Below are 12131 nucleotides of genomic sequence, written 5' to 3'. Positions count from 1 at the left end.
GCGGCGGACCTTCCGTCGGAGTGCCTGGGATTTTGACCTCGGAGAAGTTCGAAAAAATTATGCGGTCGGAGCTGTCTGCCCCGGCCGGGGAAGGCTCACCGCCGGCGGCTGCCAACCCCTGGCTTGCCCGCTGGATGCCCTTTCGGAGGCTGCTGAAAAAGAACTGTCAGGCGGGCACCTCTCGGAAGAACCGCAGACCAAAACGACCGGTAAAAATTTTGGGCGATCCGACACGTAGTGCACCTTCGGCGGCAGAGAAAAGCAGCAAAAATACCGGTCAGAGAAGGGGAGTTTTGGTCGACTCTGCCAGGTTTTTGCACTAAGTCAGATCCGTAATGCCAGCGGGACTGAGTCGCTTTTGCGTGCCGTGGTCCTGGAGGCCTGCTCGGACAGAGCGGTCCTTCGGGTCCCGCGGGAAGGGGCATTTCATGTTCCTCTGCGGGAGGTGATCCATTTTCTGCGGGAAATGGCGAGCCCCTTCGGCTACAAGAGTGTGTAGGTCCCGCTCAACAGTCTACGTCCTTAACCATCGGGGACTTTGTAGATTTTGCCCAAAATCGCTCTCCGCAGAACAGAGCGTGAGGTCTCCGCGGCGGAGGCCGGAAAAGGTGCGAGGTGAGCGGCATGGTATGACTGGGCTCGTGCCGCTCACTGCTACCCGGAGCGTGGCGCCCTCCGGGTAAAAAGCTAGCCGGGGCGAGTAGGTGGGTTGACGGGCGCATAAGCAACGCCGTCCCCGCCGTACAAGGTGCCGGTGGCCTGGCGAACCACCGGCGTAAGGCTAGCCAGGGCGTACCGCGGGGCAGAGGGCGCATAAGCCACGCTCTCTCTCCATCCCACCAGCACAAGCGAAAAATTTTCAAAGTGTGGGAGAACCGGCTTCCCGACCGGTGGCACTCTGCCTCTCTCTGCCGCCCTCCTGGAAGCGTCCTCGGTCACTCGGAGTACGGCAGATTTAAGAGCTCCGGAATGGTGAAAAAGAACCGGAGAGAGGGCGACTCCGGCTTCTCTCTGCCGGGCGAGGACCACCGCAGGCGGCGGGGACCTCTGACAGGAGGCGGCGCTGCGGGCAGGCTTTCTAAGTGCCTGGGCTTTTGGCCTCGGCGAAAGTCGAAAAAATTATGCGGTCGGAGCTTTCTGCCCCGGCCGGGGAAGGCTCACCGCCGGCGGCTGCCAACCCCTGGCTTGCCCGCTGGATGCCCTTTCGGAGGCTGCTGAAAAAGAACAGTCAGGCGGGCACCTCTCGGAAGAACCGCAGACCAAAACGACCGGTAAAAATTTTGGGCGATCCGACCCGTAGTGCACCTTCGGCGGCAGAGAAAAGCAACAAAAATACCGGTCAGAGAAGGGGAGTTTTGGTCGACTCTGCCAGGTTTTTGCACTAAGTCAGATCCGTAATGCCAGCGGGACTGAGTCGCTTTTGCGTGCCGTGGTCCTGGAGGCCTGCTCGGACAGAGCGGTCCTTCGGGTCCCGCGGGAAGGGGCATTTCATGTTCCTCTGCGGGAGGTGATCCATTTTCTGCGGGAAATGGCGAGCCCCTTCGGCTACAAGAGTGTGTAGGTCCCGCTCAACAGTCTACGTCCTTAACCATCGGGGACTTTGTAGATTTTGCCCAAAATCGCTCTCCGCAGAACAGAGCGTGAGGTCTCCGCGGCGGAGGCCGGAAAAGGTGCGAGGTGAGCGGCATGGTATGACTGGGCTCGTGCCGCTCACTGCTACCCGGAGCGTGGCGCCCTCCGGGTAAAAGGCTAGCCGGGGCGAGTAGGTGGGATGACGGGCGCATAAGCAACGCCGTCCCCGCCGTACAAGGTGCCGGTGGCCTGGCGAACCAACGGCGTAAGGCTAGCCAGGGCGTACCGCGGGGCAGAGGGCGCATAAGCCACGCTCTCTCTCCATCCCACCAGCACAAGCGAAATATTTTCAAAGTGTGGGAGAACCGGCTTCCCGACCGGTGGCACTCTGCCTCTCGCTGCCGCCCTCCTGGAAGCGTCCTCGGTCACTCGGAGTACGGCAGATTTAAGAGCTCCGGAATGGTGAAAAAGAACCGGAGAGAGGGCGACTCCGGCTTCTCTCTGCCGGGCGAGGACCACCGCAGGCGGCGGGGACGTCTGACAGGAGACGGCGCTGCGGGCAGGCTTTAAAAGTGCATGGGGTTTTGGCCTCGGCAAAAGTCGAAAAAATTATGCGGTCGGAGCTTTCTGCCCCGGCCGGGGAAGGCTCACCGCCGGCGGCTGCCAACCCCTGGCTTGCCCGCTGGATGCCCTTTCGGAGGCTTCTGAAAAAGAACTGTCAGGCGGGCACCTCTCGGAAGAACCGCAGACCAAAACGACCGGTAAAAATTTTGGGCGATCCGACCCGTAGTGCACCTTCGGCGGCAGAGAAAAGCAACAAAAATACCGGTCAGAGAAGGGGAGTTTTGGTCGACTCTGCCAGGTTTTTGCACTAAGTCAGATCCGTAATGCCAGCGGGACTGAGTCGCTTTTGCGTGCCGTGGTCCTGGAGGCCTGCTCGGACAGAGCGGTCCTGCGGGTCCCGCGGGAAGGGGCATTTCATGTTCCTCTGCGGGAGGTGATCCATTTTCTGCGGGAAATGGCGAGCCCCTTCGGCTACAAGAGTGTGTAGGTCCCGCTCAACAGTCTACGTCCTTAACCATCGGGGACTTTGTAGATTTTGCCCAAAATCGCTCTCCGCAGAACAGAGCGTGAGGTCTCCGCGGCGGAGGCCGGAAAAGGTGCGAGGTGAGCGGCATGGTATGACTGGGCTCGTGCCGCTCACTGCTACCCGGAGCGTGGCGCCCTCCGGGTAAAAGGCTAGCCGGGGCGAGTAGGTGGGATGACGGGCGCATAAGCAACGCCGTCCCCGCCGTACAAGGTGCCGGTGGCCTGGCGAACCACCGGCGTAAGGCTAGCCAAGGGCGTACCGCGGGGCAGAGGGCGCATAAGCCACGCTCTCTCTCCATCCCACCAGCACAAGCGAAAAATTTTCAAAGTGTGGGAGAACCGGCTTCCCGACCGGTTGCACTCTGCCTCTCGCTGCCGCCGTCCTGGAAGCGTCCTCGGTCACTCGGAGTACGGCAGATTTAAGAGCTCCGGAATGGTGAAAAAGAACCGGAGAGAGGGCGACTCCGGCTTCTCTCTGCCGGGCGAGGACCACCGCAGGCGGCGGGGACGTCTGACAGGAGACGGCGCTGCGGGCAGGCTTTAAAAGTGCATGGGGTTTTGGCCTCGGAGAAAGTCGAAAAAATTATGCGGTCGGAGCTGTCTGCCCCGGCCGGGGAAGGCTCACCTCCGGCGGCTGCCAACCCCTGGCTTGCCCGCTGGATGGCCTTTCGGAGGCTGCTGAAAAAGAACTGTCAGGCGGGCACCTCTCGGAAGAACCGCAGACCAAAACGACCGGTAAAAATTTTGGGCGATCCGACCCGTAGTGCACCTTCGGCGGCAGAGAAAAGCAACAAAAATACCGGTCAGAGAAGGGGAGTTTTGGTCGACTCTGCCAGGTTTTTGCACTAAGTCAGATCCGTAATGCCAGCGGGACTGAGTCGCTCTTGCGTGCCGTGGTCCTGGAAGCCTGCTCGGACAGAGTGGTCCTTCGGGTCCCGCGGGAAGGGGCATTTCATGTTCCTCTGCGGGAGGTGATCCATTTTCTGCGGGAAATGGCGAGCCCCTTCGGCTACAAGAGTGTGTAGGTCCCGCTCAACAGTCTACGTCCTTAACCATCGGGGACTTTGTAGATTTTGCCCAAAATCGCTCTCCGCAGAACAGAGCGGGAGGTCTCCGCGGCGGAGGCCGGAAAAGGTGCGAGGTGAGCGGCATGGTATGACTGGGCTCGTGCCGCTCACTGCTACCCGGAGCGTGGCGCCCTCCGGGTAAAAGGCTAGCCGGGGCGAGTAGGTGGATTGACGGGCGCATAAGCAACGCCGTCCCCGCCGTACAAGGTGCCGGTGGCCTGGCGAACCACCGGCGTAAGGCTAGCCAAGGGCGTACCGCGGGGCAGAGGGCGCATAAGCCACGCCGTCCCCGCTGTACAAGGTGCCGGTGGCCTGGCGAACCACCGGCGTAAGGCTAGCCAAGGGCGTACCGCGGGGCAGAGGGCGCATAAGCCACGCTCTCTCCATCCCACCAGAACAAGCGAAAAAATTTCAAAGTGTGGGAGAACCGGCTTCCCGACCGGTGGCACTCTGCCTCTCGCTGCCGCCCTCCTGGAAGCGTCCTCGGTCACTCGGTGTCCGGCAGATTTCAGAGCTCCGGAATGGTGAAAAAGAACCGGTGAGAGGGCGAATCCGGCTTCTCTCTGCCGGGCGAGGACCACCGCAGGCGGCAAGGGACGTCTGCCAGGAGACGGCGCTGCGGGCAGGCTTTAAAAGTGCATGGGGTTTTGGCCTCGGCGAAAGTCGAAAAAATTTTGCGGTCGGAGCTGTCTGCCCCGGCCGGGGAAGGCTCACCGCCGGCGGCTGCCAACCCCTGGCTTGCCCGCTGGATGCCCTTTCGGAGGCTGCTGAAAAAGAACTGTCAGGCGGGCACCTCTCGGAAGAACCGCAGACCAAAACGACCGGTAAAAATTTTGGGCGATCCGACCCTCAGTGCACCTTCGGCGGCAGAGAAAAGCAACAAAAACACCGGTCAAAGAAGGGAGGTTTTGGTCGACTCTGCCTGGTTTTTGCACTAAGTCAGATCCGTAATGCCAGCGGGACTGAGTCGCTTTTGCGTGCCGTGGTCCTGGAGGCCTGCTCGGACAGAGCGGTCCTTCGGGTCCCGCGGGAAGGGGCATTTCATGTTCCTCTGCGGGAGGTGGTCCATTTTCTGCGGGAAATGGCGAGCCCCATCGGCTACAAGAGTGTGTAGGTCCCGCTCAACAGTCTACGTCCTTAACCATCGGGGACTTTGTAGATTTTGGCAGAAATCGCCCCCCGCAGGTCCTAGCGGGAGGTCTCCGCGGCGGAGGCCGGAGAGGGCGCGAGGTGAGCGGCATGGTATGACTGGGTTCGTGCCGCTCACTGGTACCCGGAGCGTGGCGCCCTCCGGGTAAAAGGCTAGCCGGGGCGAGTAGGTGGGTTGACGGGCGCATAAGCCACGCCGTCCCCGCCGTACAAGGTGCCGGTGGCCTGGCGAACCACCGGCGTAAGGCCAGCCAGGGCGGACCGCGGGGCAGAGGGCGCATAAGCCACGCTCTCTCTCCATCCCACCAGAACAAGCGAAAAATTTTCAAAGTGTGGGAGAACCGGCGACCCGACCGGTGGCACTCTGCCTCTCGCTGCCGCCCTCCTGGAAGCGTCCTCGGTCACTCGGTGTCCGGCAGATTTCAGAGCTCCGGAATGGTGAAAAAGAACCGGTGAGAGGGCGAAACCGGCTTCTCTCTGCCGGGCGAGGACCACCGCAGGCGGCAAGGGACGTCTGACAGGAGACGGCGCTGCGGGCAGGCTTTAAAAGTGCATGGGGTTTTGGCCTCGGCGAAAGTCGAAAAAATTTTGCGGTCGGAGCTGTCTGCCCCGGCCGGGGAAGGCTCACCGCCGGCGGCTGCCAACCCCTGGCTTGCCCGCTGGATGCCCTTTCGGAGGCTGCTGAAAAAGAACTGTCAGGCGGGCACCTCTCGGAAGAACCGCAGACCAAAACGACCGGTAAAAATTTTGGGCGATCCGACCCTCAGTGCACCTTCGGCGGCAGAGAAAAGCAACAAAAATACCGGTCAGAGAAGGGGAGTTTTGGTCGACTCTGCCAGGTTTTTGCACTAAGTCAGATCCGTAATGCCAGCGGGACTGAGTCGCTCTTGCGTGCCGTGGTCCTGGAAGCCTGCTCGGACAGAGTGGTCCTTCGGGTCCCGCGGGAAGGGGCATTTCATGTTCCTCTGCGGGAGGTGATCCATTTTCTGCGGGAAATGGCGAGCCCCTTCGGCTACAAGAGTGTGTAGGTCCCGCTCAACAGTCTACGTCCTTAACCATCGGGGACTTTGTAGATTTTGCCCAAAATCGCTCTCCGCAGAACAGAGCGGGAGGTCTCCGCGGCGGAGGCCGGAAAAGGTGCGAGGTGAGCGGCATGGTATGACTGGGCTCGTGCCGCTCACTGCTACCCGGAGCGTGGCGCCCTCCGGGTAAAAGGCTAGCCGGGGCGAGTAGGTGGATTGACGGGCGCATAAGCAACGCCGTCCCCGCCGTACAAGGTGCCGGTGGCCTGGCGAACCACCGGCGTAAGGCTAGCCAAGGGCGTACCGCGGGGCAGAGGGCGCATAAGCCACGCCGTCCCCGCTGTACAAGGTGCCGGTGGCCTGGCGAACCACCGGCGTAAGGCTAGCCAAGGGCGTACCGCGGGGCAGAGGGCGCATAAGCCACGCTCTCTCTCCATCCCACCAGAACAAGCGAAAAAATTTCAAAGTGTGGGAGAACCGGCTTCCCGACCGGTGGCACTCTGCCTCTCGCTGCCGCCCTCCTGGAAGCGTCCTCGGTCACTCGGTGTCCGGCAGATTTCAGAGCTCCGGAATGGTGAAAAAGAACCGGTGAGAGGGCGAATCCGGCTTCTCTCTGCCGGGCGAGGACCACCGCAGGCGGCAAGGGACGTCTGCCAGGAGACGGCGCTGCGGGCAGGCTTTAAAAGTGCATGGGGTTTTGGCCTCGGCGAAAGTCGAAAAAATTTTGCGGTCGGAGCTGTCTGCCCCCCGGCCGGGGAAGGCTCACCGCCGGCGGCTGCCAACCCCTGGCTTGCCCGCTGGATGCCCTTTCGGAGGCTGCTGAAAAAGAACTGTCAGGCGGGCACCTCTCGGAAGAACCGCAGACCAAAACGACCGGTAAAAATTTTGGGCGATCCGACCCTCAGTGCACCTTCGGCGGCAGAGAAAAGCAACAAAAACACCGGTCAAAGAAGGGAGGTTTTGGTCGACTCTGCCTGGTTTTTGCACAAAGTCAGATCCGTAATGCCAGCGGGACTGAGTCGCTTTTGCGTGCCGTGGTCCTGGAGGCCTGCTCGGACAGAGCGGTCCTTCGGGTCCCGCGGGAAGGGGCATTTCATGTTCCTCTGCGGGAGGTGGTCCATTTTCTGCGGGAAATGGCGAGCCCCATCGGCTACAAGAGTGTGTAGGTCCCGCTCAACAGTCTACGTCCTTAACCATCGGGGACTTTGTAGATTTTGGCAGAAATCGCCCCCCGCAGGTCCTAGCGGGAGGTCTCCGCGGCGGAGGCCGGAGAGGGCGCGAGGTGAGCGGCATGGTATGACTGGGTTCGTGCCGCTCACTGGTACCCGGAGCGTGGCGCCCTCCGGGTAAAAGGCTAGCCGGGGCGAGTAGGTGGGTTGACGGGCGCATAAGCCACGCCGTCCCCGCCGTACAAGGTGCCGGTGGCCTGGCGAACCACCGGCGTAAGGCCAGCCAGGGCGGACCGCGGGGCAGAGGGCGCATAAGCCACGCTCTCTCTCCATCCCACCAGAACAAGCGAAAAATTTTCAAAGTGTGGGAGAACCGGCGACCCGACCGGTGGCACTCTGCCTCTCGCTGCCGCCCTCCTGGAAGCGTCCTCGGTCACTCGGTGTCCGGCAGATTTCAGAGCTCCGGAATGGTGAAAAAGAACCGGAGAGGGGGCGACTCCGGCTTCTCTCTGCCGGGCGAGGACCACCGCAGGCGGCAAGGGACGTCTGACAGGAGACGGCGCTGCGGGCAGGCTTTAAAAGTGCATGGGGTTTTGGCCTCGGCGAAAGTCGAAAAAATTTTGCGGTCGGAGCCGTCTGCCCCGGCCGGGGAAGGCTCACCGCCGGCGGCTGCCAACCCCTGGCTTGCCCGCTGGATGGCCTTTCGGAGGCTGCTGAAAAAGAACTGTCAGGCGGGCACCTCTCGGAAGAACCGCAGACCAAAACGACCGGTAAAAATTTTGGGCGATCCGACCCTCAGTGCACCTTCGGCGGCAGAGAAAAGCATCAAAAATACCGGTCAAAGAAGCGAGGTTTTGGTCGACTCTGCCAGGTTTTTGCACAAAGTGTTGGCATCGTGCGGCGTCGCGCTTTGCCGTACCGTATCCCCAATGGAGCGGCGCCCGGCGGGGTAGGCTAGCCATGTGAGGTCGAGGGCGGGAGGACGGGACGTAAGCCAGGCCGTTCTCCACAAGAAATTCCGGACGCGGAGACCCCTTCTCCGCCCTACGGTCCCCAATGGGGTGGCGCCCGGCGGGTGAGGCTAGCCATGGGAGGACGGGACGTAAGCCAGGCCGTTCTCCACAAGAAATTCCGTACGCGGAGACCCCTTCTCCGCCCTACGGTCCCCAATGGGGTGGCGCCCGGCGGGTGAGGCTAGCCATGTGAGGTCGAGGGCGGGAGGACGGGACGTAAGCCAGGCCGTTCTCCACAAGTAAATTCCGGACGCGGAGACCCCTTCTCCGCCCTACGGTCCCCAATGGGGTGGCGCCCGGCGGGTGAGGCTAGCCATGTGAGGTCGAGGGCGGGAGGACGGGACGTAAGCCAGGCCGTTCTCCACAAGTAAATTCCGGACGCGGAGACCCCTTCTCCGCCCTACGGTCCCCAATGGGGTGGCTCCCGGCGGGTGAGGCTAGCCATGTGAGGTCGAGGGCGGGAGGACGGGACGCAAGCCAGGCCGTTCTCCACAAACTCCCAGCGGTAGAGTCTCGGCTCTCCGCTCTTTTGATCGATCTGACACAGCGCGATCCGGCGGGGCAGGGCACTTTGCTCGGTCAGGGGTATTGGCCCCGGCCGGTTTATGGTAAAGCGTTCCTTAGCCTCAGTCTTGGTCGCGCATCAATCCCCCGCTCCCCGTGAGCGGCTGTCGTCCTCTGCCTAAGGTTGTGTAGCGCGGTGCCAGTGTGGTCCTCGCACGGCCCCGCTCCTGCCACAGCGGTAGGACTCTCTGCTTCGGCTGAGGTTTGCTACGAAGCGTATGGAACGGGCGTACTCCACCGTACCGTGGGTGGGGGGCGGCGGCGTTGGCGGCGGCAGCGTCCAGCGCGGAGCTCCGGCTCCCGCGGCAGCGCCTCGCCTAGTGTCCCTCGGGCAAGTCCAATCGCCCCCCGCCCGGTCGGAGAGCGCAGACACACCTCTGTGTCCACGGTTTATTTCCGCAGCACGAAAAGGGACGGCTCCCGCCTGCTCCTCGCGGCGGCGACGAGGCTTAGACCCACCGTGGCGTATCCGCGGTAGGTATGCTCGTCGGTCGGAGGAGCGGTTGCGGTCGAGTGGTCCCCAGTGTACCCTGTTAGCGCTGCCCGCCTACGCCTGAAGAGCTGCGGACCGAGAAAAAGGTTCGCTCCGCTGCTGACGGCGAAGCGCGCGGCACGCCGCGGAAGAGGAGAGGGAGCGGTCGCCCCCGGGGCGGCTCCCCTCCGAGTCCGGCAGAAGCAGAGATTGTAGCGGAGGGGGGGGTTTCTAAATTCCCCGGGCGTGTTATCCCCAGCGGTAGCCTTTGAACTCTTCAACCGCAAGCACGATCGCACGTTCACAGCACCCGTCACTAGGAGCCGGGCCAGAGGCGGGCGGCAGACGAAACCGACATGAGCGCTTAAGGGTATTGCACCCCCGGCGCCCAGACCCTGGAAATTGAGTCTGCCCCCAAAGCCCACCCGCGTCCTCCTTGGCGCTCCCGGAGTACATGGTCGTAGATGGGCCATCGGTCGCTAATGCCAAACTGCGTCCCAGGGGTGCGTCCCCTCTGACCAACGGCAGACCCATCCCTCTCGCCAATCCGCGGATCCCCGCCAGGTCCCGAACAGGGCTCGTCCTTTAGCGTTTCAAATGCGCCCTCCCCGCCATACGAGGGGTTGAGGACCGTAGCCTTCCCTTACGAGAGGCACCAGGGGTGCGCCTGCTCGAGGGCCCGGCCGTGGGCGTAACGCTTGGGCCGCCCGGGGGAGTCGGTAGACCATGGGAGACCAACACTCGCACACGAACGTTGCCCGTGCTTTTGTGGAAGAGAGCTTCTTGCGAGGTTGTCGCTGCGGTGGCGCCCGGACAAACCCTATCCCTAAAACTTCTGGGGAATTGGCGTCTAAGCCTGCACCCTGCACGGTATCCCTGCACCCACGAAGGGGGCCGTGGAAGGCTTGGGGTCGCGCCGGCGAAACCGACCGGATGCCCGGGGTACTGAACCCCCGGGGTCCCACCCTGGAAATTGAGCCGTCCGACCCCGCCACGTCTTCCTAGTGCCCTCCTTGGCTCCCCCGCCTGTGGGCATCGTTAGGGGCTGCGGTCATCAGCGCCGGCTAAGCTTCGGCAACACGGCCGACCCACCCCTTCGGCGCCTGGGGGTGCCTGGTCCCAGTCCGGGCCGTTCCGTAGGGGCGGCTATCCCTTACATGAGGGACTCGGTGCGTCCGCTCGGGCTGCGGGGCTCCGGCTCCGACAGCCGGGGAGCTGGTTTTGACCGCGGGCCTCCACGGGAACCGGCAGGGACCGGACTAGGCGTCAAGCCGAAAATAACCCCGGCACCCTCTGCTTCCAAAGCGAGGGGACCTTTGGCCGAGCGGGGGCACCGGAAGCCGAACCGACCCCAACCCCTCTTCCTACCCCAGGGCTGGGCTGACCAATCCCCTGATCGGGTCTAAAATGGAAGAAGGGGATTCGAGGGAAGGGGCTGGCGGAAGGCAGTTGCCCGACGGAGTAGGCGAAGGCCAGGCCGTTTCCGAGTCCCGAGCAGAGGAGGGCGAACTCGGCTCTTCATCGACCGACGGCGAGGCGAGGGCGGTGGCTGCCGCGGGGAAGACTCCATTGCTCGTCAGCGCGCTAGGAGCGGGGCCGACTGGCTGCTCGGGGTATGGCATCCCCGGGGGCCCACCCTGGAAATCTTCGCTCCTCAGCCGCTGCAGGTTATAAGGTCCCGCCGCGCGTAAGCGCTCAACTCTCCGACCCACGGATGTCGAGCCCATGGTGAGCCGGCCGTTTCGTACGGGGAAAAGGGGTCCTCTGGCCCCACATCGATCGAGGGGGTTTAGATCCGCGGAGGCACGCACCGCGAGGCGAATCGCTGCTTTTCCCCAAGAGGTTAACCTTCAAACCACCGAGTAGGTTCGGGGCAGGGCCGACAGTCTGCACTGGGGTATTGCATCCCTGGTGGGGCGACCCTGGAAATCTCTGCCCCTTTCCACTCTTTCGGTTGGGCCTCTCGTCGGGGCGAGCGTAAGTCGGCAAGCAGACGTGGGAAGAGGCTTCTTACCGGTGACACTCCCTTCGTGAGAGAGGCAGGTACTCGCCCCGGACCCCGGTCCAAATCTGCGCGGGCCGGACGGCCTCGGCCCTAGCCGAAGGCCGCTCCCGCGAAGCCAGGGAGCCGAAAAAATAACCCCGACACCCTCCGCGACCTCGCGTGCTTCCAAAGCGAGGGGAAACTTTGGCCGAGCGGGGCACCCGAAGCCGAACCGACCCCAACCCCTCTTCTTACCCCAGGGCTGGGCTGACCAATCCCCTGATCGGGTCTAAAATGGAAGAAGGGGATTCGAGGGAAGGGGCTGGCGGAAGGCAGTTGCCCGACGGAGTAGGCGAAGGCCAGGCCGTTTCCAAATCCCGAGCCAGAGGAGGGCGAACGACGTTCTTCATCGACCGACGGCGAGGCTAGGGCGAGGGCGGTGGCTGCCGCGGGGAAGACTCCATTGCTTGCCAGCGTGCTAGGAGCGGGGCCGACAGGCTGCTCGGGGTATGGCATCCCCGGGGGCCCACCCTGGAAATCTTCGCTCCTCAGCCGCTGCAGGTTATAAGGTCCCGCCGCGCGTAAGCGCTCAACTCCCCGACCCACGGACGTCGAGCCCATGGTGAGCTGACAGTTTCGTACGGGGAAAAGGGGTCCTCTGGCCCCACATCGATCGAGGGGGTTTAGATCCGCGGAGGCACGCACCGCGAGGCGAATCGCTGCTTTTCCCCAAGAGGTTAACCTTCAAACCACCGAGTAGGTTCGGGGCAGGGCCGACTGTCTGCACTGGGGTATTGCATCCCTGGTGGGGCGACCCTGGAAATCTCTGCCCCTTTCCACTCTTTCGGTTGGGCCTCTCGTCGGGGCGAGCGTAAGTCGGCAAGCAGACGTGGGAAGAGGCTTCTTACCGGTGACACTCCCTTCGTGAGAGAGGCAGGTACTCGCCCCGCACCCCGGTCCAAATCTGCTCGGTCCGGCCGTCGTCGGCCCTAGCCGAAGGCCGCTCCCGCGAAGCCAGGCGATCCGAACC

This window comes from Engystomops pustulosus, unplaced genomic scaffold, assembly GCF_040894005.1.
Source record: "Engystomops pustulosus unplaced genomic scaffold, aEngPut4.maternal MAT_SCAFFOLD_330, whole genome shotgun sequence".
Lineage (NCBI taxonomy): Eukaryota > Metazoa > Chordata > Amphibia > Anura > Leptodactylidae > Engystomops > Engystomops pustulosus.
Note: the sequence above shows the minus strand (reverse complement) of the source record.